The sequence below is a fragment of the Jaculus jaculus genome, chromosome 3 (genome assembly GCF_020740685.1).
Source record: "Jaculus jaculus isolate mJacJac1 chromosome 3, mJacJac1.mat.Y.cur, whole genome shotgun sequence".
Taxonomy (NCBI): domain Eukaryota; kingdom Metazoa; phylum Chordata; class Mammalia; order Rodentia; family Dipodidae; genus Jaculus; species Jaculus jaculus.
In genome coordinates, this window is record NC_059104.1 from 87,799,218 (window position 1) to 87,826,261 (window position 27,044).

The 27,044-nt window shown below is 45.4% G+C and overlaps 1 protein-coding gene across 3 annotated transcripts in view; it reads right to left on the reverse strand.

Annotated features, from left to right (window-relative positions):
- The window catches only part of Pknox2 (PBX/knotted 1 homeobox 2), a 315,376-nt gene that overhangs the window by 213,883 nt on the left and 74,449 nt on the right, over window positions 1-27,044 (reverse strand). For all 3 annotated transcript variants that reach the window (XM_045145311.1, XM_045145309.1, XM_045145310.1), the window contains exon 2: window positions 11,466-11,535. The gene's annotated coding sequence lies outside the window, so the exon portion shown is untranslated. The remainder of the gene's footprint in view (window positions 1-11,465; window positions 11,536-27,044) is intronic.

Consider the following 27,044-nt stretch of genomic DNA (forward strand, 5'->3'; position numbering starts at 1 on the left):
AGCTGGATTTTACATTCTGCAGTTAGATAGGCAACACTCAACCTACTCCCTTGAGATCTCTTACATAGACCCTGACATTGTCCCCTGGAAGTGGAAACCCTGGATTCCAGTTTGCTCTCTTTTACTAGATCCCTTTCCCTAGACTGTTTCACTGTTCATTAGATGTCTTCCTCTAAGCCTTAGTTTCCCCACTCTGTGCTGACAATTCAGTTGTCTGTAAGAGCTCTTAAGCAACTTCCTCACTTCCTAGGCTTCTTGTCCTCTTTCTCTCACTGCCCCAACCCCAACACCAGCCCTAAACATTCAAAGGTTTATTTTCTTCTGGTGAGCCAGCTGCAGGCCCAGAATGGCCATCATGGGTCCACTGGAGTCCTAGGTTAAACCAAGCCATCCTAAGAGTAGACAGGACTCTTGTGTAGTCAGGCCAGAAAACAGGGGACATAGCAAGGATCCCAATTCAAAGCCAGTCCCAATGGCTAATGAGAGAAACATCCCCAGAGCAATGGAAATCAACCTTTGGAGCCATGGAAACTTGAGTGCAAATCTGTCTGCTCCACTTTCTAGCGGTTACCCTATAAACATAAGGCTTCCCTTTCTGAGGACAATGTCAGAGGGCAGATGGAGGGTTACCACAGATACTATTCTCTCAGGGCCTGTCACACACATTATTCTGCCATTTCTTCTACATTAAAACAATAGTGGAACTCCTAATGCACCAGACACACTTCACAGTCATGGGAATTGTATGGTTCATGGCATGAGAAGCTGCTCCTCCACCCATGTCCAGCCAGTCACTAAGGCTGAGCACTTTCATGTAGACCAAACTCCACCTCTCAGTAGGGAAGGATCCCCTGGGGAGATACCCACTTGAGGGTTGTACACTTTAGATTTTTAAAACTAGATTTAAAGTAACGGTGAACCTCTCCTGCTTCTGTAGATACTTGGCCCCAGGTGGGCGGGGGGGGGGGGGGAACCACAGGCATTAAACTCAGTCTCCCCGATGAGACCAGGTTATCCCAGCCCAGGTACTACCTGTCCTTCCCCAACCCATGCAGGGTCTTCTGTACCAGGAAGTGACTTGGTTTCTGGCAAGTCTCTGCCTGGAGATGGTTCTGCCTGTGGGCCAACCTCCCAGGCACTCTGCCCTCCCCCAATGCCTACCCCAGCCTAGCCTAATTTGGTCCTAAGTATTCCTAAGGTGCCTTCCAATTTCCTGCTGTAATAAATGGCACAGAATGCAAATGGAGGTGGATGTGGGACACAGATGTTTGCACTAATTTAATTGAGGGAACACCTTGGATTAAACACTTTGCAAAACACTCACAAACAGGTTCAGTGCATTTGATAATGAAATGCCTCCCAGCCCCCTGGCACTTTGGAGAGGCTGCCTGGGGCTGGCAGTAGGAGGGTCTGGGGAAGAGGCCCAGACCAGGCAGAAGACAGGAGGACTTGAACCAAGGAGAAGGCACAGGAACCAGGGCGCTGGGATGGCTTCCAGCAGATCCTCCAGCAGCTGGGGCCCAGCCTGCTAAGACAGAATCTAGAAGGGCTGGGGAGGAGGTAGGTAGCATCTGCCTTCACAGGTGGGCATCTGCTTACCTACAGGGGTCAGCAACAGGCAGATGTTCCCCATCCATAGTACACAGCTACAACCTGGAAGTCTCTGCCCCGCTAGCTGAGACCAGTCACTCACATGCACGAGATCCGAGTTCCTGCGCCCTGTGGTAAGGGAGGCAAACATTAAGAGTCCCAGGCACACAGGGGATAGGCACACCTAATAAACTGGGGGCCAGAGGTGGGGCAGCAGCTTGACATGAGGGAGTGATGGTTAAAGGCCAGTAGATACATAAAAGGGGGAAAGACATTCCTGGTAAAGAGGACATTGTTTAAAAAATCATGCAGCATAGAAGCCTCTAGAATGATGGAGACACAGGATGAAATATTCATGTAGCCTCACAGTCATTCAGGGGAACAGGTGGTGTAAGTGAAGATGGGCTGCTTTCCCCAGCCTGCGCCTCCATTATAGGGAAAGTCACCTAAAGGGGGAGAGGGCAAAGGCTCCTGGGCTAAGGCCTGAATCCTTGAAAGGTCCCAAGGCCAGGCAAATCTAGCTTCAGTTTGTATAATCATTGTTTTGTAAGTCTCCAAGTTCAAATCAGACTTAGATGACTTTACATTCCTGAAAACAGAATCCCTAATTTTCAAACGCAATGATCATTTCAATTATAATAACAAACTCTTACACATGTGCAGTGTTTTATAGTTTATACAATACTTTTACATATTTTAAATTCCTTCACCACAGCCCTTCCCAAAAGCCAGAATGGGTAGTGTGATTATTGTTGCTCCCTAGAAGAGAAAATTAAATCCTAAGGCCCCAGATAAGTACCTAACAGAACGGGGACTCATACCCAGTCTCTCACACCACAGCACACATGCTCAATCCTTCACTCATACATGTGCCTAATATTTGGTAAGTACCAACTGAAACACTACAGACTCAGACCTCAGAGCATGGCCAGGAGGTTCAGGTCAATGCGAGCTTGGGCGAAGAGAGCCCACTGACAGACATTTCTGAAGCAAAAGGCAACAAGTGGAGCACCAAAACTGAAGAAGCAAGCACGACACAGAATCATCCTTTTTAGAAGCACGCATGAAGATCTGGGCCACTTTTTCTGGGTTAGCCCTCCCTCACATGGAACACAGACTCCTCCACATCTGATATGCCCACTCCCAGATGGACAACAGTCCAGGACAGTCCAACCAGCAACCAATGCCAATCTTAGGTCCCGCACTCCCTCCAGTGCACAAAAGACAGACTCACAGCCTGAGCCTTGGCATTGGGAGGAATTACAAAGTATGCACTTCCAAGGTGGCTTAGGGTCAGCCAGGATGGAGGAATGGATAGGGCAAGTGGGGGGGGAGGGTGGCAGCACAAGAATTTCATTTCTTTACAGAGGCTCCTCCTGTGATCTCCAGTGGCCCTGTCCTCTAGTGAGGACAGAGAAGCTGCAGTTCCCTCTGCTGAAGTAATACCCACCTCACCGGGTCCACATGAGCACGTGTGAAATTAGATACTGGCACACAGGGCACAGGGCCAAGCTCAGGTGGGATGCAGAAGGAAGTGCTTTCTACCTATGAAATAAAGGTGATAGGTGCAGGTGACCCTGCAGAGACTCAGCAGAAATCCTTCTCCTGCTCTGGGGACCAGGGGAGAATTTACCTCTCTATCACTTCACCCTCTCTCTTTTGTGCATCCACTTATCCTGTTACTCAACCTATGATGCTATTTCAGCCAGGCATAATAGATGCCAGGATTAAGTAAGTATGCGTTCCAGTCCTTAATGTGATCAGGCAGCAGTGTGGGGTGGCAGAAGTGGGAATGACCCAAGAGCAGGTAGCCACAGAGAAGTTACTGCCAGAGGAGCAGGACTGATCTGGCCCAGGGGATTCCACACAGAGACGCAGCAGGGCAGTAAAGTACAGAGCACAGGGGACACTGCACAGGCCAGCCCACGTGGGATCTCCGTGGTAGGAGTCAACTGTGTGTCTGAGGGCCTGTGTGCAAGGAGGAAGTGCAGACAGGGAAGGGGGAGCTAGAAAAGTAGACCAAGATTGAAGTGTGCATCCTACGGTCAGCAGGGCCAAGGAAGTCGACTGTTAACTGTGAAAGGCCACTAGTGGTGGCCTAACACAAGTGATATGGTGACATATAGTCTTGCCTTATCTACAGGAAAAATATTTTAAGACTCTCAGTGAATGCCTAAAATCACAGATGGTAACAAACTCTCTCTCTCTGTATGCATACACTCTGCTCTCCTATACATACATACAAACCTATGATAATACTTAATTTATAAATTAGGCACAGTAAGACATTAATAATAATTGGTAATAAAATAGAACAATTATAACTTTATTCCAGATTATTACCTCATACTGTCATTCAAAACATGTGGATTGCTTATTTATAGGTGTTTCCATTGAATAATTTTGTATGAAGGTTGATGGCAGGTGACTCAAACCAGGAAAAGCAAACTAGGGGACAAAAGGAACTGCTATGTGAGGAACTAACTGGGTTCCAGCTATCACAGGCACAGTGCTGGCTTGTGTTGTAGAGGAGGCTCTCCTTGACTGGCCCTGATGAAGAATGACTCTGACAAGGAGATCTCCATTTGATTTGTGCAATTAGTTACCCCTGGAGAAATGACCAATTTAGGAGTAACTTTTCCTCCCCCAAGGACAGACTGGCTGGCTAACCATGAAGACAAGGGGAGAGGTCTCGCAACCCGCCCAAAAGACCTCCAATCCAGGGCTGCTGCTGTGCTTGTCAACCCTTGGAAACCTTTTTCTGAGCCTCACTGTTTCCCCTGTGGACTTGAGAAGAATTTGAGAATGGAGACTGTATTAGTGGAGATGCCAGGAGTCAAGAAGGAGAAGAAAAGGGAAAAGCCTTCTTGTTGGAGGAGGATTTATGAACCGCTACATACATGTCCATGGACAAAGGAGTTGGGTGAGCCATCCAGGTTTCCAAAGCAGGCTCAAAGCTGCTCACAGCCCACAGGTTTTACTTCCCTTTCCGTCTCTTCCCTCCCTCCACATCCCTCCTTCTAAGCCCCTCTCCAGAAAGGTTTATGGGGAAGACTCCAAATAGCCCCCTCTCCTGCAGGCACAGTCACACCAACTGAAAGGAGATTTAATTAGCAAAATCTCGTTAGGCAAACGAAATTATCCGTAAGACAATACTCTTCTGGACAGGGGGTATGATTAAACAAAGCCATTAATTGAGAGTCGCTTTGGCAGCTCCTGGGATGCAGTTCATCTCCGGGCAGGCTCCACTCTGCCTCCTTGGGTCAGGGGGACAGACCCTTGGATCTCCCTCCACCCCCGCCCCACCCTGCCCCCCTCCTCCCCACAGCATCTCGGCTCTTCCGGAGCCCTCCAGTTAGGGCTGCCGACCTCAGCATCTCATCACGGCCTCTCCTCCGCCAGATTCCTGCTAAAGTGCCTTGATTGCATAATGTCTATTTGCATAATGTAAATTGCAATCTCCTAGCTTGGGAGGCAGGAATCACAGAACAGCCATTATTTTTTACCACTCCACAAAAATTCTACATTTAGAAAGCAGATTTGCAGCTCAGAAACCCGTATAAATCTGAATCCGCCAAAACGCCATTAAATCACACCAATTAAGCTGGACCTATGAAGGGCCCCTGCCACTGATCTCCATACACTCCAGGATCCCAGCCCACAAGGAGGCTGCAAGACACTGGAGGCTGTGGCCAGAACTGGAGGCAAGTGCTGGCTGGAAGAGGCAAGGAATCCTCACTTCTAAACCCAAGCACCCCTATCTCCTATCTTTCACTCCCCAGCAGAGGCCCCAAGGAGACCTGCTGGAGGAAAAGGGGAGATGGAGCCAGAGGGTGCCTGTGCTCTAGGCTCACTGAATTCCTGTCCACACGTGGCACACTACCAGGCTGGAGAGAGTATGCCAGGGGGAAACTGCACCTCTAGTAAAAGTAATGGGAGATCCAAGCAGGGTACTTCCCATGGAATAAAACCCAGCCCCTCTTGCAGCTCTTTAATAGTCTTCTCTCCTCTCCAAAGTCCTCTCCAGCCAAGAGGAAAGAAAAAGAAAAGACAAACCCTGCTCAACTGGGCTGATCTGGCTGGATAAGGCACTCCTTGAGAGTCATTTCCAGGGGTCCTGGGGGGAGAGAGCTGAATCACAAGATCTCTGGAAATGGGGTATTCCCTTGAATAATCATCACAGACTCTTGCTTCTCCCAAGGGGTGTACCTAGTTACTTTTTTGCCTCTTTATTGCTCATTCAATATTCATTTGTCAAAGGGCAAGATGCTAATGTGTATTATTAAAATATCAATAGTTTATGAGTGAACTTTTATGGCAAGTACAGTTCAAGGCTAGATTCTTGACCATCTTTCTGCAGCAATGGAAAGGAAGGATCTTCTTTCCAGCTCCCTCTTTTCTTTATGACGGGTGAAATAAATGTCTGAACCTTTACTGAGTACATACACTGCAAGGAATGGCTATGCATGCACTGTTAGTTGGATTTGATGAAGTTTCCACAACAGTCCTGGGAAGTAGATACAATCTGTTGCCTTCACCTGCCCAGATTAAACATTAGTTTCCTGACCTAAATTTCATAAATGGGGAAAAATAGGAAATCATTCCATACTTTCATACCATACAGAGGGCCTGTTTTAACTATACCTAAGGAAGTTCCCAGGCTCTCACCTGCAGATTTAGAATCTGACAACTAAAGGTGATGGTGAGGATGATGTCATCAGACATTATGGAGCATAAAATAAGGTTATGTTTCATTTTTTGTTGTTGTTGAGGTAGTGTCTCACTCTAGCCCAAAGTGACTTAGAATTCACTATGTAGTCTCATGGTGATTCTCCTACCTCTCCTGCCTTCTGAGTGCTGGGATTAAAGACGTGTGCCACCATGCCTGGCCAGGTTTTACTCTTTTAAAAAAAATGTATTAACATTTATTATTTGTACATATTATTAGAGTTTATGTGAATTTAACACATGTAGACAATTGCATTGGCCAAATAATGAGGAGGTATAAGTCTTGATAATAGGGTTCTAAGTTGAATTTCAGTTGTTCTGCAAACTTCCTTCCTAAGTTACTTCTCTTATTTCCTGAGCCTTCTCTTCTTTTCCACATCCAGAAATAATAACAGGATCACATAAAGTGGGGAGCAATGAGAAGATGCACCCAGGAGCTTAGTATAGTGCCCAGCATGTAGGAAGTGCCCAATAAGCATTACTTAATCAATATTAATATTGACATAATGTGGAAGAAAGCCAATGTCCAGTACCTTTTCATCAAGACCAAGGCCTCATGTCTCTTTCTTCCCTTCTGCTACTAGCCACTGTTAGATCTCAGCCCTTTGGTAAGACAGACTATTCTGTTAGTACACTCTGGTGACTGGGATTTTGTTTCTATTCCCTTAGGTCACAACTAGGGAGCCAAAGCATTCATATTCCCTTAGAACTTTAGCAATATCTGCCAGCACCTGGAAAGGGAGGTTGTTCCTGGGGGCATGCATGGCCTTCCAGGGCAGAGTGAGGCAGAGGCAAGAAGAGGGCCTAAGGGCTAGGAAGCAACTGACAGATTCCCCATTCTCAGCAAGTCCCTTGTAGCTCCTCCTTCTTCCTTCTCCTCTTCCTCTTCCTCCTCCTTCTTCTTTTCTGTCTCTTTTGAGGTAGTTTCACTCTAGACCAGACTGACCTAGAACTCACTCTATAGGCCCAGTCTGGCCTCAAATTCAGCAATCCTCCTACCTCAGCCTCCTGAGTACTGGGACTATAGGCATAAGCCAACCATGCCCTACCTACCCTTGTAGCTTTTTATTTTAATTTTTTAAATTTTTATTAACATTTTCCATGATTATAAAAAAATATCCCATGGTAATTCCTTCCCTCCCCCCCCCGACACTTTCCCCTTTGAAATTCCATTCTCCATCATATTACCTCCCCATTTCAATCATTGTGCTTACATATATACAATATCAACGTATTTATTTTAATTTTTTAAAAAATTATTTATTTGCATGTGTGTATATATGTCCATATATGGGTGTATGCTTGTGACAGAGTCCATGTGGAGGTCAGAGGACAACCCCGAGGTATCCATACTCTTCTTCCACCTTCTTTGAGACAGGGACTCTTGTAAGTATAAATGTCAGACTGCCTGGCCTGTGAGCTTTGATTCTTCTGGCTCTGCCTCCCATTGTCATAGGCACATTGAGATCATGTACTACATTGTGTCTGGTTTCCTTGTAGCTTTTAAAACCTTGATCTTTGGCTGAAACCTACCCCAGCTTTGATAGTCATGACAGTGAAGATGTGGGAAGCTTTGATATAAACAAAAGATCCAGATGCATGTGGATCCTCTGGTCACAGATTTAGGGCCCTTGAGATGTCATATTTCACACTATGAGTTGCAAACTGGACCAAGTCACACTGAGATGGTCCATGAGGCCAAGGTTTCCACCAGCATAGGACCTCCCAGCGTCACCACATTCCTACTGGAAAAAAGTCAAGCTTGGCCTGGGGGAGCTCTTTCTACTTAGACACTCTGAAACAAGTAACAGTCAGATTTATCCAAGGTTAAGGCTGCTTTCCAGAGGGAACACATCCTACCCCACAGAAAGTTAATTTCACTTTTTCTTGGAAATAGGTAAAGACAGTTATATCAAATCACTAGCAGTTGTAGTAGATTGCGGTCTCCAAAGATGGGTGCAGTGGCATAAAGTGAACTCAACTCTGGAGGCTGTGTCACACAACCAACCACAAATAGAAAATATTTCAAAAATACTGACATTTTCTTGTTATTATTCCTAAAACAGTACGGTGCAACAACTGTTTACACAGTATTTACATTTTATGCAGTCTTACAAGTAATCTAGAGAAGATTTAAAGTACATGGCTGGGGAGATGACTCAGTGGTTAGGGTGCATACTTGCAAAGTCTAGAACCCAGGTTTGATTCCCCAGGCCCCACATAAAGCCAGATGACAAAATGGCTTTTCTGGAATTCATTTGCAGTGGCAGAAGGCACTGGTGTGCCTGTACTCACTTTCTCTCTCTTTTTCTCTCAAATAAGTAGAAGTATTTTTTAAAAATACATAGGAAGGGGCTGGAGGGATGGCTTAGCAGTTAAGGCACTTGCCTGCAAAGCCAAAGGTCCCAGGTTCTATTCCCCAGGACCCACGTAAGCCAGATGCACAAAGTGGCACATATGTCTGGAGTTTGTTTGCAGTGGCTAAAGGCCCTGGCATGCCCATTCTCCCCTCCCCCTCCCTCCCTCTCTCTCTTTCCCTCTCTCTCAAACAAATAAAATAAATTTTAAAAATAAAATAAAATACACAGGAGGGGCTGGAGAAATGATTTAGCAGTTAAGGAGCTTGCCTGCAAAGCTTAAGGACCCAGGCTTGATTTTCCAGGTCCCATGTAAGCCAGATGCACAGGGTGGTGCATGCGCGTGGCGCTCATTTGTAGTGGCTGGAGGCCCTGACATGCCTTTTCTCCTCTCTTTTTCTCTCTCCCTCTCTCTCTGTCTCAAATAAAAATAAATATGAAAGGCAAATAAAATAAAATACACAGGAGGATGTGCATAGGCTCTATGAAGATACTACATATGCCAGTGTTCGCATCTGCAGATTCTGGCACCTGTAGGGTGTTGAGAACCATCCTGTGTCGATGAGGAGGAATGCCTGTGTACATGTCCTTTCAGCCTTATCTTTCTTTCAGTGTAATACTGGCACCCTATTGAGAGGCAGTGGGGGTTATGGGCCTTCATACCTGTTCTAATGGGCAGAATGCAATGTGGGTGGTATGTGTGACTTCAGGGAGTGGGTCATGAAAGGCAACAAAGCTTCTAGCTGGCTTTTGCTTTTCTTCTTGGGATGCTTCTCCTTGGAATTTGGCAGCCATATTGGGAGGAAGAGACTGTCTGACAGCTGCATGTTTCAGCCAACAGCTAGCTTCAAAGTCCAGACAAGCACATGGATAATTCCACGGCCCAGCTTTGTTTTGAGTTGCCCCAGCTGAAATCCCAGCCCTGTTACAATAGAGGCAAGCTGTGTTCCCAAGGCCCCATATGAATTCCTCAGTCACAGACTATGTATGTAGAATACATGTTGAGCTACTGTGTTTTGAGGACAATTTGTTACACAGCCTAGTATCTAAGACACCACTTAGAATGATATTGGAATGTCTATTTTCCAGTCAAAGCCAGCCCTCATTGGACTTCCCTCTGAACCTTGAGACTATTCTTATCTCCTTCCCTACTCCCTATATGTTATGAGCCTGCAGCCCCCTCCCCTTCTTCTTTGCTCTCCAAAAGGCAGGATCCTCATATCTTGGCATACTACTGCCTGAAAGATCTTTGAATCCCACCCATCACAGAGCACTAGGACCTGCTGTTGGGGAAACTCACTTCAGACCCAAGCACATGTCTGATAATGAACTTTCTCTGCTGGGTGTGGTGGCCCAGTATCCAGGATGCCCAGCTGTCCTCCACAATGGGGAGGGAAGGTGCGGACCATTTCTTCCCCACTCTCAGCTCTCATTAAGGTTCATGCTCAGCTTGCTCCTCATACTTGACTTGACTTATGAGGTCCCTCTAACCTCCGGTGTGAGGAGACATCGATTCTCACAGAGGTCATTATTTTCTGCTCTGGCTCCCCCACCTGCCATCAGCTCCATCTCTAGGCAGGCTTTCCTGGAACAGGATGAAGGGAGGCACCCTTCCCTGCCCCCTCAGCCTGGGGATCTGACCACTCCAGATCAAGGGCTGCAGAGGAGGTGCCCTGGGAGCAGAGGCCCGTCAATCACTCACCCAGGCGGCCAGTACTGAACTGCAGGCCATTAGGCAGAGGGCCGGCGCCCTGCTCACTCACCGGGCAGTCATCGGCAGGATGTTAGCCCATCGCACGGCGGCCATTCTTATGATTTATTCAAATACTCATTACAGTCAATCTATTTTTACACAGAGGTGAAGATGTGCACTGATAACGGTTAATCATTTATAATTCCATGGACTGGTTGAAAGCCAATGTACTATCAAAGTCGTAGAAGCAGCAGCAACTTAGCCTCAAGTAGTCCCAGAAGCAAAGTGGAGAAGCCATGCTAGCCCAGAATAATTCAGTCACTTGCTAACATTCACCAACGGGCAACCAGGCAGAGGGTACGTGCAAGCTAAGTAGGAATCCCAGAGCTCCCTTACCAGAAGACCCTCCCCTGCCCACCACCCAGAAGAGCACAGGAAAGCGCCAATGTAGCAGAATCCCAGAAGAGGGAGAAGTCACAATTACCTGGGGCTACCAAAAAGCGCTCCACAGAGGAGGCTGCACTTTAGCCAGGTCCCACAGGTGGGCAGGCTCTTGCCAGGCGTGGAGCACCAACATGAACCTATGGGTGTAAGTGTAAGGTGGAGCTCCTACAGAGCTGATGGAAGGGAAGCACTCGATCAGTATTTCCTTTTGTCTCTTTCATACCTCCGTAGAAATAGCCAGCTGTAAGAGCAAGTGTGGGCTATATCCTTGGCGCAGTTTTGAGTATGATATTACCACTTCCTCCTTTCCCTGCAGCGCAAGCTCAGCCCGCAGGCAGACGTGGCTGAGGGTAAGGTTATTCTTGCAAACTTGGGAGCTTCCTTCCCGAGCCTTCGTGACACACATAACACATCAAGTCCACCTTTATGTCCAATCAATACAGTCTAATTAAATAGCATGTCATATTACAGGGCCTCTTTGCCACATTCAGGCATAATCTAATTAGAGTTCCACTGTATTTTACATTCTGACACAGTCATTGTTCAGGGTTTCTCTCGCACAATATATTGCTGTTAAAGATCAGGTTCAAGGCTTGTCCTGAACCCATAACTGTATTGATTCAGTGTGGAAAACGCCAGTCAATGTTACTTACAGTTCACAGCTTCTTTTCTAGTGAGCAGCATGGAGAACAGAAAGCCTTAAAGTTCGGCTCCAGACTTCACCTGCCAATAAAAGAGAACATCTTTATAGACTGGGTAAGATTTTGCTGGAGATGAGAGCCAAGGTGGGCATGGGGCCCACCCAGAGGTAGACCTACTCAAGAGCAAAGCTGGGGCTGGTAGCCCTGTGCCCACAGCACTGGGTGGGAAAGTTTCCTTGCAAAAGGATCTAGGTGCAAAGTGAGTATTACTATTTTTTTTTTTTTTAATAAAGAGCTAACCAGGATTGTGCTCTCTTCTACCTGCTGCATGCCTCATTTCCTTTGATTTTCAGCCACTTCCCTACAGGAACCTTAGGGGGAAAAAGTTGGTTCATGATGGTTGAGTGCCCCAAGCTGTCCAAAGCAATAACCATTTACTGGAGTCTCTAACCTGGTGGAAGACCCTGTGCAGGGAGGCAGAGCTCAGGAGCCCTTATGAGAGCTTACAGTCTAGGCAAGGCAAGCAAAAAAAACTGGCCCTATAGGAAAAATAAAAGCATCGTCACAGGAGAACTTAGCAAAGTGAAGAGACCAGTTGAGCAAGGAGGAAAATGTACATTGAGAGGAATGGTGGGGACAAAATGGAAAAATCAAAGACATCTTTTTAAATTCTCTTTCTGTACAAAACCAGTTGCTTTTTAAATGGTAGAATAGGACTGAGGATATGGTTCATCGGGTAAAGAGATTTTCATGGAAGCATGACAACCTAAGTTTGGATCCCCAGCATCCATGTGAAAGCTGGATGTGGTGATGCGTGCCTGTCATCTCAGTGCTAGGGTGGCAGAGACAGGAGGATCAAATGGCCTGATTTGCTGACTAGCTAGTTTATCTAAAGTGCTGAGGTCTGGGTTCAAGTGAGGGGCCTGTCTCAAAAAAAAAAAAAGTGGAAAGAGACCAAGGAAGACACCCACTATTGGCCTCTGGCCTCCACATTCATATACACACACGTGCCCCCTCACACAAAAATTCAAAGAAAAAGCAGCATACATTTATCAGGGGTCTATCTCTTCCATGATGTACACTTGCTAAGATCCCCAAGTCCTAGTATAAAAATGTTGCCACCACCTCACTGGGGAACGAAGATTGCTCATTTGAAAGAACACCTAAAAAGACACAACTACACAAGAAGTTGTGTTAAACTGTTTGATAGAAGCCATAATTCCCTCTCCAGAAAAAAACAAAGGTGGAAGGAGTTAAAATACTCAAGGGAATTTTTATGGGGAGGTAGAATGTGTCTGAGTGGTGCCTTGGAAGACTTGAATAGGCACAAGATAGGCACAAGATTCAACTGATGAGGGGGTGAAAAAGAGGGTTGAGGATGGAGAGAGTTTGGATGAATAATGTACCCCCCAAAGGCCCATATGTTAAACTCCTGGTTGCCAGCGTAGTACTATTGGAAGGTGTTAGAACCTTTGAGAGGCAGGGCTTAGGAGGTCTTTAGGTCACTGGGGGTTCTTGAAAGTGATTATATGACCCTTGGTTTCTTCCTTTTCTTCTCAGCTATGAGGTGAGTGGTTTTACTTCACCACCATGATATTCTGTCTTGCCATAGGCCTAAAGAGATGGGGCCAACCAACCATGGACTGGAACCTTCAAATTCGTGAGTTAAAATAAATCTTTCTCTTTTTAATTGTCTCTAATATTGTGTTGTATTGATGGGAATATACCTAACATGGAAGGCATGGCAAAGAGGAGAATCTAAGCAAAGGCAAGGAGAGAGGAACATGGGCGACCCCAGGACAATGCAACAGGTTGGTCTCCCTGAAGGAGACCAAAGGAAGGAATGATGCCAAGTAAGTACAACGGGCCAATAGGACTCTGAGAATTAGCAGGCAAGAGAGATCAGGCCTAGGTTTTTACCTGTGAGGAGGTGATAGGATATAGTTCCCTCTCCCATGCCCTTCTGTATGTTCCATTTAATTACAACAAAATAAACATTTGGGGAAAGGTGGAATTTCAGTTAGAAGACTCAGATATGATGTAAATAGTAAGATGTAGTCATGGAAATAAGTTATCCCCCTTATCCATGATGTCCTCCAGTTGGGGAGACTTCTTTTTTTCTGTGGCTGTATACCTATATCTGTGTGCTTATGGTCCACAGATCACAGAGGTTCCCCATAAACAAGACACACCACTAACTGTAAGTTACTGAAGAAAGAGACTACATTTTATTCATTGTTACATCCCCAGAGCCTAGCAGATTGCCCAACACATGGGTCAGGTTCTCAGAAAGTGTCTGTTGGAAGCTTGAGTGATTGACTCTGTTCACTCCAACCAGAATTTATAACCAGCACCCCAGAACCAGCTCTTAGTTGAAAATGGCTGTGATGTGCATTAGTCTCAACTACTTACACATTATTTCTGAGTGTTACATGAACTCAGTACACAGTCTCTAGATTCAGTTACATGGAACTGTGTGCTGGCTTCCTGCTCTCTGGGATTGCCCATCGGAGACCCGAGCAACTTAGAAGACATGGTGGACTTCCCATGTGCACTAGTGTCATACTGGCAAGGGAGCCTGCAGTGCTAGAGGGACAGAACCAAAATTACAAAGCACTGAGCAAGCTGGAGTGATGGATCCAAACTAGAACACCCATCTTCTCCTTTGCCAATTTTTATTTCTTGCAACACACATTATGACAACCACAAGTGAAAGTAGAAAGTAAGGAAAAATTGCCCACAATCTCATTACTCGAAACCATCTAATTATACTCTGTGTCCACATGCAAATCCATTTTCTCTATAAAATTGTAGAAAAAGATTTGACAAGTATATACATACAAAACATGGCTCTTATACTCAAAGATCAAGTTCAAAAACAGAAGGGGGTGAACTAGTTTGAAAGACAAAAACAACAACATGATCTTGGGTCATTTGAGCTAAGCATAAGCCCAGGTGGTGCTGTAGCCAGTCTCACTAAATAAGATCTTAATGGCAGACAGTATCTGAATGAGGCTTGGGTGATGCCCTCCTCTCTGGACTTATTGGTTCATATTGGTTCTATTTGAGTAAAAGAGGGAGATGAGAGAGATATAGCGATTAAAAGTGTGGGTTAAAGGTCTGCAGTTAAAAGTATAGGGTCTGGAATCACATTGTACAATTTCAATCCCAACCTGACCATGGACAAGCTCTTTAACTTTTCTGGATAGTAGTCTTTCATCTGTAAAACAGGACTAACAAAAGTTCTATTAGGGTCATATTGCCTAAAGCATCATGACCCCCTCCTTCATGGTAGACATTAAAGAAACCATGTGAAGGAAGGTCTGCATTGTTCTAGAAGGTAGCATGAAGACTAACTGCAGATGTTCCAGGAAGCCAATATTCAATTCAGTACAATAAGAATTCTCTAATAATGAGAATTACTCAGAAACGAGGTGGGCTTCCTCCAAAGGTAGCAATTTCCAGCACAGAAGGAAATTCCTATACTGGGTGAGAAGCTATCCCAGATTTGGCTTTTAGCCATTAGCAAAGTGTTGAAAACATTTGAAAACTTATATTTTGATGAAATATTCATTATGTCTTCTTTCTTCATCATCTCATAATGGAATTCAACCCACAAAAGGAAAGTTAAAAAAAAACTCACAATTAAGGGTCATTCCTCAAATAACTAAAGCATCACCAAAGGGATATACTCTCTCTCTCCAACTCTGACTCTCTGCTCTGTTTCCAACTGTCTCTATCTCCATCTCTGTCTCCAGTTGTCTCTGCCTCATTCTCTCTCTGATTCTATCTCCATCTCTGTTTCTATGTCTCTCTCTGTCTTACACATTCACACATACACACATGTGTGTACAAATAGCAACTTCTCCATGTTATCCATTATCTTCCCCTCCTCACCATGCACTAGTGGAGAACCATCATACATACATTCATGATCCATTTTAGGGCCTTCCAAAGCCAAAAGGCTGTGATATTTCCAGATTCTCATGTCAAAGGTCTTCAGCAATGCTGAAGAATTAGAACTTCAGCTTGACTTATTCACTTTAAAGATAATATGGAATCACAAATGAGATTGACCACTCACATTTATAGAGATGAGGGAATTTTTGAAGTGATAAATGAAGAGGGAGTTGTTGAATGGTTGGTCATGTTTATTTGGGAAAAAGATGGGGAACAAATAGAAAGAAAATTCCTCTTAAGAAATACTTGTGCAGAACTTTGTATCCTTAGACAGCTATGCAGGCATCCAGGTAATTTGGAAGGATGGAGATGACATTGACGTAAACAAGCCAAGGTTCAGTACAGGCAGCACTAGATCATGGGGTGGTCGTGGGGTGGGTGGGCTATTGCCATGACTCTGTCATTAGCTTACTGCTTAGTCTTGGAAAAGTGCTGCTTAGTACTTTATGTCTCAGTTTCCTCATCTAAAAATGATAGAGTTGGACTACTATGTGATCCTGAAAACAAAACTCCACCTGAAATCCATACATCTCTGAGTTGGCTTTGGTTAGTTCCCAGGGAGAGTGCTAAGTCTCTTGCTAAGGGAGCTCAGTGGGTCATTCTACTAAGAGTAAAGTTATTGGGGCTAGAAAGCTCTGAGTTCAGGCTGAGGTCCATTCCTTACTGACTTTTAACTTTCTCTGAAGCTCAATATTCACATCTCTATGAGGAAGAAGAGACTAGAAACAACTCTAAATTAGATCACATATGCACAGCATTTATTGAACTGCTTAAGAGGAGAACAAAACAAGTGGGAAATTCTGAGATGCCCAGGCCATTTCACAAGGAAATACCTGCAAGACCCTGTGCCTCCATACAGAACATCTCACTGCCACATGCTCAAGTCCCCAGGTTGTTTCACCTATAGTCCTTTGTCACCAACATTTTGTAGCTGCTTATACTTGTCCCATGAGATTATCAGTTAGACATTGTATATCCTCTGACCAGCAGGCTCCACCTTACATAGAAACTGAGTAACTAAATAAACATATCATTACTTGGTACTAAATATGTAGGGCTGTAATATGTGTGACTCTTACTCACTGGCACTGAGGGTACTGCTTGGCCTTCCACTAAGCCTGGTGGACATAAATAATACTTCTACACCCAACATTAGCCCTCTGGGCCCTAGGCAGTCTGAGTCCCAGCTACAAAGGATTTAACACTAGGTTGCTAGGTCACACACACCCTGCCCAGGCCAGGCCTCTATCTTGAGCATGTGCCTATAAGTGTAGGTGTGAACTGGAAGCCCTATAAGGAATCTAAGCACTGGTGGGTTAACCCTAATAATTAAGCTACCTGAGAGGAAGAATTAGAGATGCTTCTAATCTCTGAACAGTGGATGGAAGTTTATGAGTTGCTCTCTGAGCCCAGAAAAGAAAGACCCATCTATACTAGACTGTGTGGACTCACAGAAAGGCCCGGCATCTACAGAGGTCAACCAGTGGAACGGCTGCACACAGGGCAAGCAACACTGGGCCTGGGGACATCTTGGGATTGACTGCTTCCATCAGGATATTACTGCCCTTCTACTTATGTCATTGTCACTGGCCATCTCGGGCTGGCTTTCCTTCTCCAGACTTGTTAGTACAAGGACTATAAGTGGTCTCCTACCCTCTAGCCTCACCCTGTTCTTTCCACCCACCCATCCCCTACCTCTCAGGGATCATTCTGCAACACAGATTATCCACCTCTCCTTAAAACCATTCCAAGACTTAGTGTCAGGTAGAGGCCGCCAAGTGGCAGCCCTCTGATGATTCTTCCTTGTCAAGTATTTTAATAAATTCTGACCACACTGAAACATTTTAAAAAGTCCAAATTTTAAAATGCAGATGTCTATTCACCAAAAAAGTGAATAACCGTGCCAGTCTTGCATTTTCACATGGTGATCACTGCAGGACCTTGAGTGTGAGCCTTCCCCAAAATTTTATTGGGCACAGATCCTCTTGTTTGTACCCTAGAGAAAAAGCAGGTGTTGCCAGGAACTCTCTCCTGTCACAGAGCTAGACACCTAGAGACTGACTCCCTCTGCCTCCTGAGGAGTTTGAGGTTCAAGGTGACAGTGTGAGGCAGGTGGGGTGTGATGTTCTCTTCTGTGCTGTACCCAGCTAGAGGCTGAGGGAGGAGAGCCAGGAATACCAGCACAGCTCCCATCTGGGCCCAGTAAGCATTATCCCTCATCTCCTCTCCTCCTTCCAAGCTGAGGCAGAGCCAGAAAGGGCTCTGCAGTTTTCCAGGAATGCCATAAGGCAGGTGCTAAGGGGACCAGAACCCCCTAATTCCCGAGGCTCCACCATGGATTCCTACCTTTCTCTACCCCCACTTCAATGGAGGCTGCACCCTTCCCTTTATTTCCATCCCACTCTTCCTATCAAAGCCCTAACAGCACATATTTTGTTAATTGTACAAACCTAATGGGGGAATGCATTGGCAAAAAAGGGTAATGGCCATCAGACCAGCAATAAAACAAAATTAATGGCCCATAGGAAGAAATCATGTCCACTTAATCCCGGCTCTGAAACTCTAATAGAATAATGGAATACCAACGGAGGATTTTTTTTCTCTCTCTATGAAGATTGCTTACACCATGTTAATCACTTGCAAAGCAGGCCACATACCACTCCAGCTCACATGACCCTCCAGGGAAAGTAGCAGACCAGAAACATTCAGTGCAAAGCTCATTACAGACATGCACCACCGCAGCAACACCTTCCCTGCCTCCCCCAGGTGACTCAGGACAGCCAGAGTGGGGCGTCACTGAGGGCCATCAGGTGTGCTGGGCCGGAAAGGAAGACATAGAATGACTAATAATAGCAAGCACTCACTGAGTACTCACTATGTGCCAGGCACTGGCTAGCTATGCACTTTTTTTTTTTATCTTCTGCACTTCTGCAGTTCCTGCTCTCATTGTCTGTAGTCACAGGTACATACTAGCCACATGTGATTCTTTGAAAGTTCTAGTTAATGTAAATGAAATACAATGGAAAATGCAGTCTCTGGTCTCAACTAATCATGTGTCAAGTACTCAATAGCTACCTGTGGCTGTGGTCCTGAATGGCCAACCCTCTTTCATTATGAGTCACAAAACCAGTGCATTGAAAGGTTATATGACTTGGCCAAGGTCAAATAGCTAGTTAATGACAGAGTTTAGGACCAGAATCCAGTCATGGGAGAAGGAGTCATACTTAGACCCACACATGATCCTTTCAACCAAAATAGCCAAAAGGTGAAAACAACCCAAGTGTCCACTGACCAGGGATAATAAGAAAAGTGTTGCTGCTATAGTTTGGATCTGAAAAGTTTCAAAGGCCCATGTGTTGAAGACTTGACCACCAGCCTATGGCACTATTGGAAGGTGCTAGAACCTATAGAAGGTAGGACCTAGTAAAAAGAAGTTAGATCATTGGTGATGCACCCTTGAAAGGGACAATGAGACCTTGGCTTTCCTCGGTCTTTGCTACCATGAGGTGAGCAGGCCTTTTCCACCACACACTCCTACTATACATTGTACTACTTCAGACCCAAAGCACCAGGGCCAGGTAGCCATAGACTAAAACTTCTGAATTCAGCAGTCGAAATAAACTGTCTGTTTTACTAAGATGCTTTTCTCTGGCAATGTGTCACAGTGACAGACAGCTGACTAACAAAATGGTATTATATGTATAACGGAATATATGACATAAGCTATAACATGGATGAACCTTGAGGAGATTGTGCTAAGTGAAACAAGCAAGACACAAGAGGACAAATACTTTTTTGATTCCAGTTTTATGAGATACCTAAGTAGCCATATTCATACAGACAGAAAGCACAATGGTGGTAATAAAGGCTGAGGGTGGAGTTAATTTAATAGGACATAGTTTGTTTTGCAACATGAAGAGGCCTGCAGATGAATGGTATTTATGGTTGCACAAATATGTGAATGTACTTAATCCCACTGACCCATTGTTAAAAATGGTTAAGATGGTAAATTTCAACTTATTTGCATGTGTCTGTATACGTGTGTGTATGTGTGACAAGTACTCCCAATTTTATCTGAAAAACAAGAGTACAGGATTTTAAAGAGCAGGAAAAGGAAGAGCTTAACAACCCCAGGACAGGATAAGGGAAAGCCAAGGATTACTGTCAGGGAGAACAGGAGGTCTGGGGTCCCTACAACCACAGAAGAGGAACTCAGAAGAGAGGTTTCAAGGAAGCATAGAAGGCTTCCAAGGGCACACATTGCCAGGCCAACTTTCTGTGGTAGCACCTAAACCCAGGTAACTCAGCAGGGTTGGTACTGGGAAGAGATTTGGTAGAAATGACTTAGGAAATTGGTGTGGTTATCTTTGAATAGCTGGGACTAAATACCAGATCAAGAGCAGCTAGTAGCAGGAAAGGGTTTATCTTGCCCTACAATCTCAAAAGGAAGCTTTAGCCTGGCAGGGAAAGGATGGTAGATCAGAGGCAGGATAACACTTCTTGCTACAGCAGCTAATGGAAAGGAGTAAGAGTGAACTGAGCTCTGGCAAGGGGGAAGCTGGGCTATGACAACCCCAAACCTTCCCCTAGCAACACACCTTCAGCAAGGCTCCACCTCTTAAATTGTCACCAGCTAGGGACCAAGCATTCAAAGCACATGAGTTCATGGGGACATCTGATTCAAACCACCACATAAATTATTGGGGATTATAAATCAAAAAGGAGGAGGAGGAGGCTGGTGGGAGAAGGGGAGGAGATCTCTAGTTTGAAATGAGAGATAGTCCAGGAACATGCCATAGTTAGTGATGACATGCAGGAAATTGAAAAAGGGAAAGAACAGAAGGCTGAGAAAAGATGAGTGTCTTAGAACACTTAATCTCATGTGATCACGAGTATTTTGGTGTGTGAGCAAGAGTCTGACAATACAAGGGAATGCCTCCATCCTCTCAGTCCTGGGATCCCGATCATGTCACTCCAACCCTCTGGGCCTCAATTTTCACATTTCTTGAACCAAGTGTCTGGATTAGAGCAAGGGTAACCTTGAGGTCTCAGGGCCTGAAAAGCAAACCCCTCAAAATTTTATTCAGAGGGGCTAGAAAGATGGCCCACAGTTAAGTATGCTTCCTGCATAAGCATGAGGGTCTGAGGGAGCCTTAGACCACCTAAGTTTAAATCTTCAGAGCCCATGTAAACAGCTGAGCATGGCCACACGTCTGTAACTCCAGTCCTACAAGAAGCAGAGACTGGAGAATCCCTGGGGCAAGTGGCAAACTCCAGAATCAGTAAGAGACTCCATTGTAAGGGTGGGACAGGTGGGCGAGTGAGAAAAAGGAACACATGGTGTTCTTTCACACCTGCTGCAGGTGAGCAGATGAAGTGCAGTGGGTGAATAATGCATAGGGTGCCACAACAGCACACATACGTGCATACATCACACATACAACATACATACTATGCACATGCAAAAAAAAAGAAAGAAAAAAGAAAAAAGTTCAGTCAGAATGGTGTTAGTGTGTATGACTTCAAGGCTGTCCATGTCCCCTGAGGTTACAAGTCAGAGGAAAAGATGTTCACTGGATGCACGTTCAATCAGAATGGCTAAAGTTCCAAGAAATTTTGGATTAAATGCCAATATATCTTTTGGTCTCAAATAAAGCTAGATGTTTATTCCTGACTTGCCTGCAAAATAGGGGCAGAGTAAAAATGAAATAATCTTATGATATACCTTAAGAAGTTAAGATTCTGTCTCTGACAGAAGTGAATATTCTTCTGGTGGGGGGTGTTGTTTCGTAGGAAGCGAGAGCAGCTGTGAGCACGGGAGGAGGGGGAGTAGCTGCTTCTGTCTGAGGGAACAAAGGCCGCACAACACAGGGAGGAGGGCCATCTGCAGGATGACCCTGGACATTCCTCATTTGGTTAGAAGTGAAGGGGCCCTTGAAGTCCCCTCTGGAGAGGGGTCTGGCTCCAAAAGAAAAGTAAATACAGCCTACCTAGGAGGGGCAGCCCAGGGCAGAACAAATGCATGTCTTTGTGCTAACAGGTCCTTACGAGGCATCTGGTTTTACTTTGGAGGGCATTCTCAGCTGTGTGCAGAGGAAAGTGACAATCTGAAGATGTATCAGGGGAAATGGCGCAGGCAGAGCAGGGACTCTGCCAGCAAAGAATAAGACCCAGAGTGGGAAAAGGACTAAGCCAGTGTCACCAGGGCAGAGGACTCTCAGCTATAGAGGCAGCACTCACCAGCCCAGGACCCCGACATAGAAGAGGGCAAGTGGGAGCTTGGAGCCTGCTCAGAGCAGAAGCCAGAGTTAGAACAGGGCATGGCTGGGCATGGTGGCTCATGCCTGTAATTTCAGCACTACTGAAGCACAGGCAGGATTGCTATGAGTTTCAGGCTAGCTTGAGCCACATATTAAAGCCCTCCCTCAAAATACACACATATACATGTGTGTGTATCATGTGCGCGCACACACACACACACACACACACACACACACGGCAGAACAGGGCAGCTGGACCTAACTTAGATGGAGTCTTAGAGATTATCTGTCCTGCCTCCTCCCTTGACATTTGAGACATGGAACAGGCTTATTAAAGGAATCAAGGATTGGAAGCCAGGCCAGGATTTCCCTTCATTCATGCCCAAAATGTGTGTGTGTGTGTGTGCTTCCACTAGGCTGGGGATCAGTGGCAAACAGCACATCTTTTGCTCTGACTTTAAGGAACCTAAAGTTTTCTAGTTAAGTATAATCCTGCAGCTAGGTGGGGGGGACTATAGCATGTTCTCAAGTGTTTCCTATTAACAGATCTCTATAGCTGATACATCCAGATACATCCACATAGAGGGGAAAATAGGGTTAGCTAGCTTTCCTCAGAACAGTATTGGAAGGAGAAGAATTGGTATTAAATCCAGAGCAGGCCTTAGAGCACCTTAGAGAAGGTACTCACCATAGGGCATCAGGGAAAGCCTACAGAGCTTTCAGCAAACCGGCCCCCACTCTAGCAGGCCAGCCGCAGGCCTCTCCAAACAGCATCATGCCACTGCTCATTCATTATCTCCCAACTTGCCTCCCGGGGCTGATCCTGAATATTGTTTCATAAATAACTGAGCAGGGCTCCAGCTTGCTTAGCCGGGGTTAGGCAGATGTGTACAGTACTAGCTGGTGATGAGAGACTTCGGGTGTGCAAAGAAACTGTTCTGGGATGCTGGCTCTCTGCAGAGGGGGTGGCTCAGTGGAGAAAGCAACCACTTGGTGGGTGTCCCTACCTGGATCCCTGTATCGCAGCAGGATGCTGAAAGAGCATTTGTTTCCAATTGTTCTTAGCCACTAATCTGGCTCCAGGGTATAACACCAATCTGAGAACAAACGGAGTAGGAAAACCATGACTTTCCTAAGGAGGTCTAATTTCTGCATAACTGGGTGGGGGGAGGTTTTTTGGGTTTATTGCACAGGCCACTGGGCCACTAGACCCTGAGGCAGGGCTTCCTGCACCAAGGCAGGGCCACAGTTCTGCCCTCCATCCCTGAGTTGCCCCGGCTGCAGTGCCATCTGCCAAGCCTCACCTGCTCATTGCTCCTCTGAGATGCCTCCAGCAGAGGACAGATTATTCTGATGGCAGGGAGAGAGAATGTGGTCCCTTGCTAGCAGTAACTACCCAGAACAATTTCTCCTGTGCAGCTGACTGTTTCCACCTGGCATCTGCCAGCAAAAGAGCCTGCAGGTGGCAGAGGCTGGGGGCCTGGCCCAGTGATTCTGCCCACACATGGAGAGGGCCAAAGGCCCTCTGGAAGCAGGGCTTGCTCAGAGGGCCCTCTGTCGGGCTGCAGAAAGGTTGGTTTGAGACACCCCCCAGAGGAAGGCACAAACGAAGCCCTGTCTGTGGCAGACTGAAGAGCTAGCACCCTCCAGGGGCAGAGGAAGAGGTGGAGAGCAAAGCTATGCGCAGCTGCCTTCTTGCATGGCACAGACAAGATTGCCAGAAACCAAGAGGCCCTTCTTGCAGTTAAATTGCCTTCTTATGGCTTAAAGTATCTAAATCAGTGTGACCCTCTTGAAAGCAAACAAGCAGACAGGATGCTTTTGCTGACAACATTCACTGCTTGAACTCACAGCCTTCCAGAAGATACAGCATGGATTCTGTGACAAAAATGCCTGGCCTTGCTAGCTGGTGATTTAGTTGTTCAATAACCTCATCAATCCAACCTTGAATAAAAGTATTGGGAAACAAACACTTTTTAAAAAAATCTCCAAGCAGTCAAAATACATGTCACGAACTCAGTTTATGAACCTTATTCAGAAGGGACAGTCTCCAGCCCTTGCTTGTATGTGACTCCTTTGTATGGTTCCGCATGCATTCTGGCAGACTAAGGTATCAGCTATCTCATGTCTCCGCTGACAAGAAATCACAAAAAAGGAGGGGTATGGGCTTTCCCAAAAGGCAAACCTACTGGTCTAGAGAGCCAGACAGAGGGCCAGGGGCAACCCTGCAAGTCATCCAGCAAGGCTCTAGCCATGTTCAAGATCTTTTGCTTAGAAAGACAATGTGTTAAATGTCCTCCAGGTACCTTAAGATGTAAACTTTCAGCTGTCTAGAAAAACTTGACTGATTAGTCTCTCTGATTGTCTAACCATGCTAGGTTTCTAGACTGACCATGTATTCAAAAGTTGCTTACATTCACTCCTAGTTGATTCATTCATTCATTCAATAGGCATTGGCACCTGTGGATGCCAACAAGTGGGGAAGAAAGGAAGACAGAGATGCCTGGGGACTCCAAGATGGTGGGGAGAAATGAAGGGATGCCTTTTGATACCCCCCTCTCTTTTGGTCTCACATACACACACACACACACACACACACACACACACACACACACAACGGGAACAAACCCACATCATGTGCTCCATAGATGTGTGCTGTATAAATGCTAACAAAGGCACCTGGAAAGAGGAAGGACAACCCAGCTGAACTATCCTTTAACTCAGGCCTGAGACACTTAGGAGAGAATTTTTGTGAGAAGGGACTATATACTCAGGATTCAACTAAAAATGTCACAGTACCAAAAGCTTCGTACTGGTCTACCAAAAAAAAAGCAAGATATAGCCTCAGGCCTGAAAAAAATATATGTGAAAAAGCTCTCCCAGTGCATCTCAAAGAAATGTGGGCTGAGAGGCACAGTGAAAAATTACATTTGGGAGAGACTGAGAGAGATGGATGAGAGTTGCTGGGCAGAGGGCTGAGGGCAGCCCAGGGGCAAGTTGTCAGTACCTGCAGGCTTAGCAGCCTCAAATGAATGATAAACAGTTGGGGCCACTGGTGTCTGAAATGCTTCAAGTTCCCACATGAACTCAGTTTCCAGTTTCACAAGAGGGCTAACTCTCTCTGATCCCACATTTACTTGCATACATATTTGAAAGGTGAAATTTTGAGGATGGAGAGATAGCTCAACAGTTAAAAGCACTTGCTTAAAGCCTGATGGCCCACATTCAAGTCCCAGTTCCCACAAGGAGCCAGATGCACAAAGTGGCACATGCATTTGGAGCTCATTTGTAGTGGCAGAAGGCCCTGGCATGCCCATGTACTCTTTCTCTCTATCAAATAGATAGATGAAAGACAAGATTTGTACCCACAGTTCCTCTCCAGGCATTATCCAATCACCCCAAACATGTGTCTGTTTTCTTTGTACACTTTTTTTTTTTCCCAAGATAGGACCTTGTTCTCACCCAGGCTGTCCTGGAATTCACTATGTCTCAAGGTGGCCTTGAACTCGTGACAATCATCCTACCTCTGCCTCCCAAGTGCTGGAATTAAAGGCATGTACCACCATGGCCAGCCTTTCATACACATTTTAAGTCCCTGTTCCAGGTGCCCAGCCCAGGGAGATAGCCAGCACTCCACGGGCCTCCCTGGCCCCTTAGCAGCAGGTCATAACACTGCCATCATTTGGTGACAGGAAGTTTTTGCAAGACTCATAAGGGATGATGGGGAAGGCACTAGGATTCCAGCAATCTGTCCTGAAGAATGCAGGTTAATAATTCATAGATGTGTTAAAAAAAAACTTCTCAAACAAATTGCATACAAATTGTATGTATGACAGTCAAAGGAAATGTGCCAGTGTTGCTCAGTGAAGCATAATAAATATATGCAGCCCATAATAATAAGTTACTTAAACTCGGGGCATTAAATGATTTATTAATTGTCTTCAAATCCTTTCTAGCCACAACCAAAACCAAGAGTGTGGCCATATTTCCCATGCCAGCTCCTAACACCAAAAGTTGTCTAATCCATTTCTCATTTTAGCCCCTATCGTTATCAATAGACCTGGACATGGCAGTGTGTTGAGGGGACTGCTATCTCATCAGTGGGTTGATGTGTCCCAAACACACAGCACATCCCCCTGCACATATCATAAGAATACCACATACCACATGTTTATCTTGCCTGGAGTTCCCTTTACCCTCCCTCCTATTATCAGAACCAAGGTGCCCCTATGTGACCAGGGATCCTGAGAAGACCTGTAGCCTTTAGTGAGTCAGAATCTATAAAATCTGGAGGAATGTTCACTCTGCTTTAGTAGCCAGAAACGTCTGCTCCATGGACAGATTGAGAAACAGAGCAAGGTCAGGTCTAGGGATAGAACCACAGGATGGAACTGCAAACTGATTCCTGATTTATTTTCCAGGATGGACCGCACCAGTGGCTGGAGGTTGTCCTCTGTCCCCCAGAGGACTTCTCTCCAGTCTTCCCATCTTAGACTGGGGCTGTATCCTGCCAGGTGCCACCTCTGGGTGCCATCTATGCTTGTGTGCTCTCTCTCTCTCCTATATCAAATTTATCTCCCCACCGCTATAGTCCTCAAATTTATCCCCTTCCATCTCCATGGCTACTGTATAATTCTGAATCCAGAGACTGAAAATCAGCAGCTCTTGGCAGAAGTCAGCCCCAGATGTTTGGTGGCATTTGTGGTGGGTTTGTGTGTGTGTGTGTGTGTGTGTGTGTGTGTGTGTGTGTGTATTATATACTTGTGAAACAGTATTAAGCATGGCTCAAAAATAAGAAGTATAAAAAGGTATACACTGAAATGTGTCCCTCCCACATCTATTTCCCACTTATGCAAACTGATATAATTATAAATTCTTTTTTTTTTCCCTTTTTTTTTTTTCGAGGTAGGGTTTCACTCTAGCTCAGGCTGACCTGGAATTTACAATGTAGTCTCAGGGTGGCCTTGAACTCATGGCAATCCTCCTACCTCTGCCTCCCGAGTGCTGGGATTAAAGGCGTGGGCCACCACGCCCAGCCTAATTATAAATTCTTGTTTCCCCTTTTGTATATACTTTTGAGCACTTTGGTGGAGTTTTGATTTTACATACAATATATTGTGGAGATCCTCCTCTATTAGTACTTTGTATTTCCTTTTATTAAATGCACCATATTCCATTGCCAAGATATTCAATAATTTATGACTGGCCCCTAATTAATAAACGCATTCAGTGCTTTCCAAATAATGTTGAAAAGAATATACTCATACATATGTCACTTCATGGATATGCAAGTGTATCTCGAGGGTCAGATCCCCAATATAAGGCTTAGCTGGTTAGCCTACAGGCCAAAAAGCATATGCTTTATCTTTTA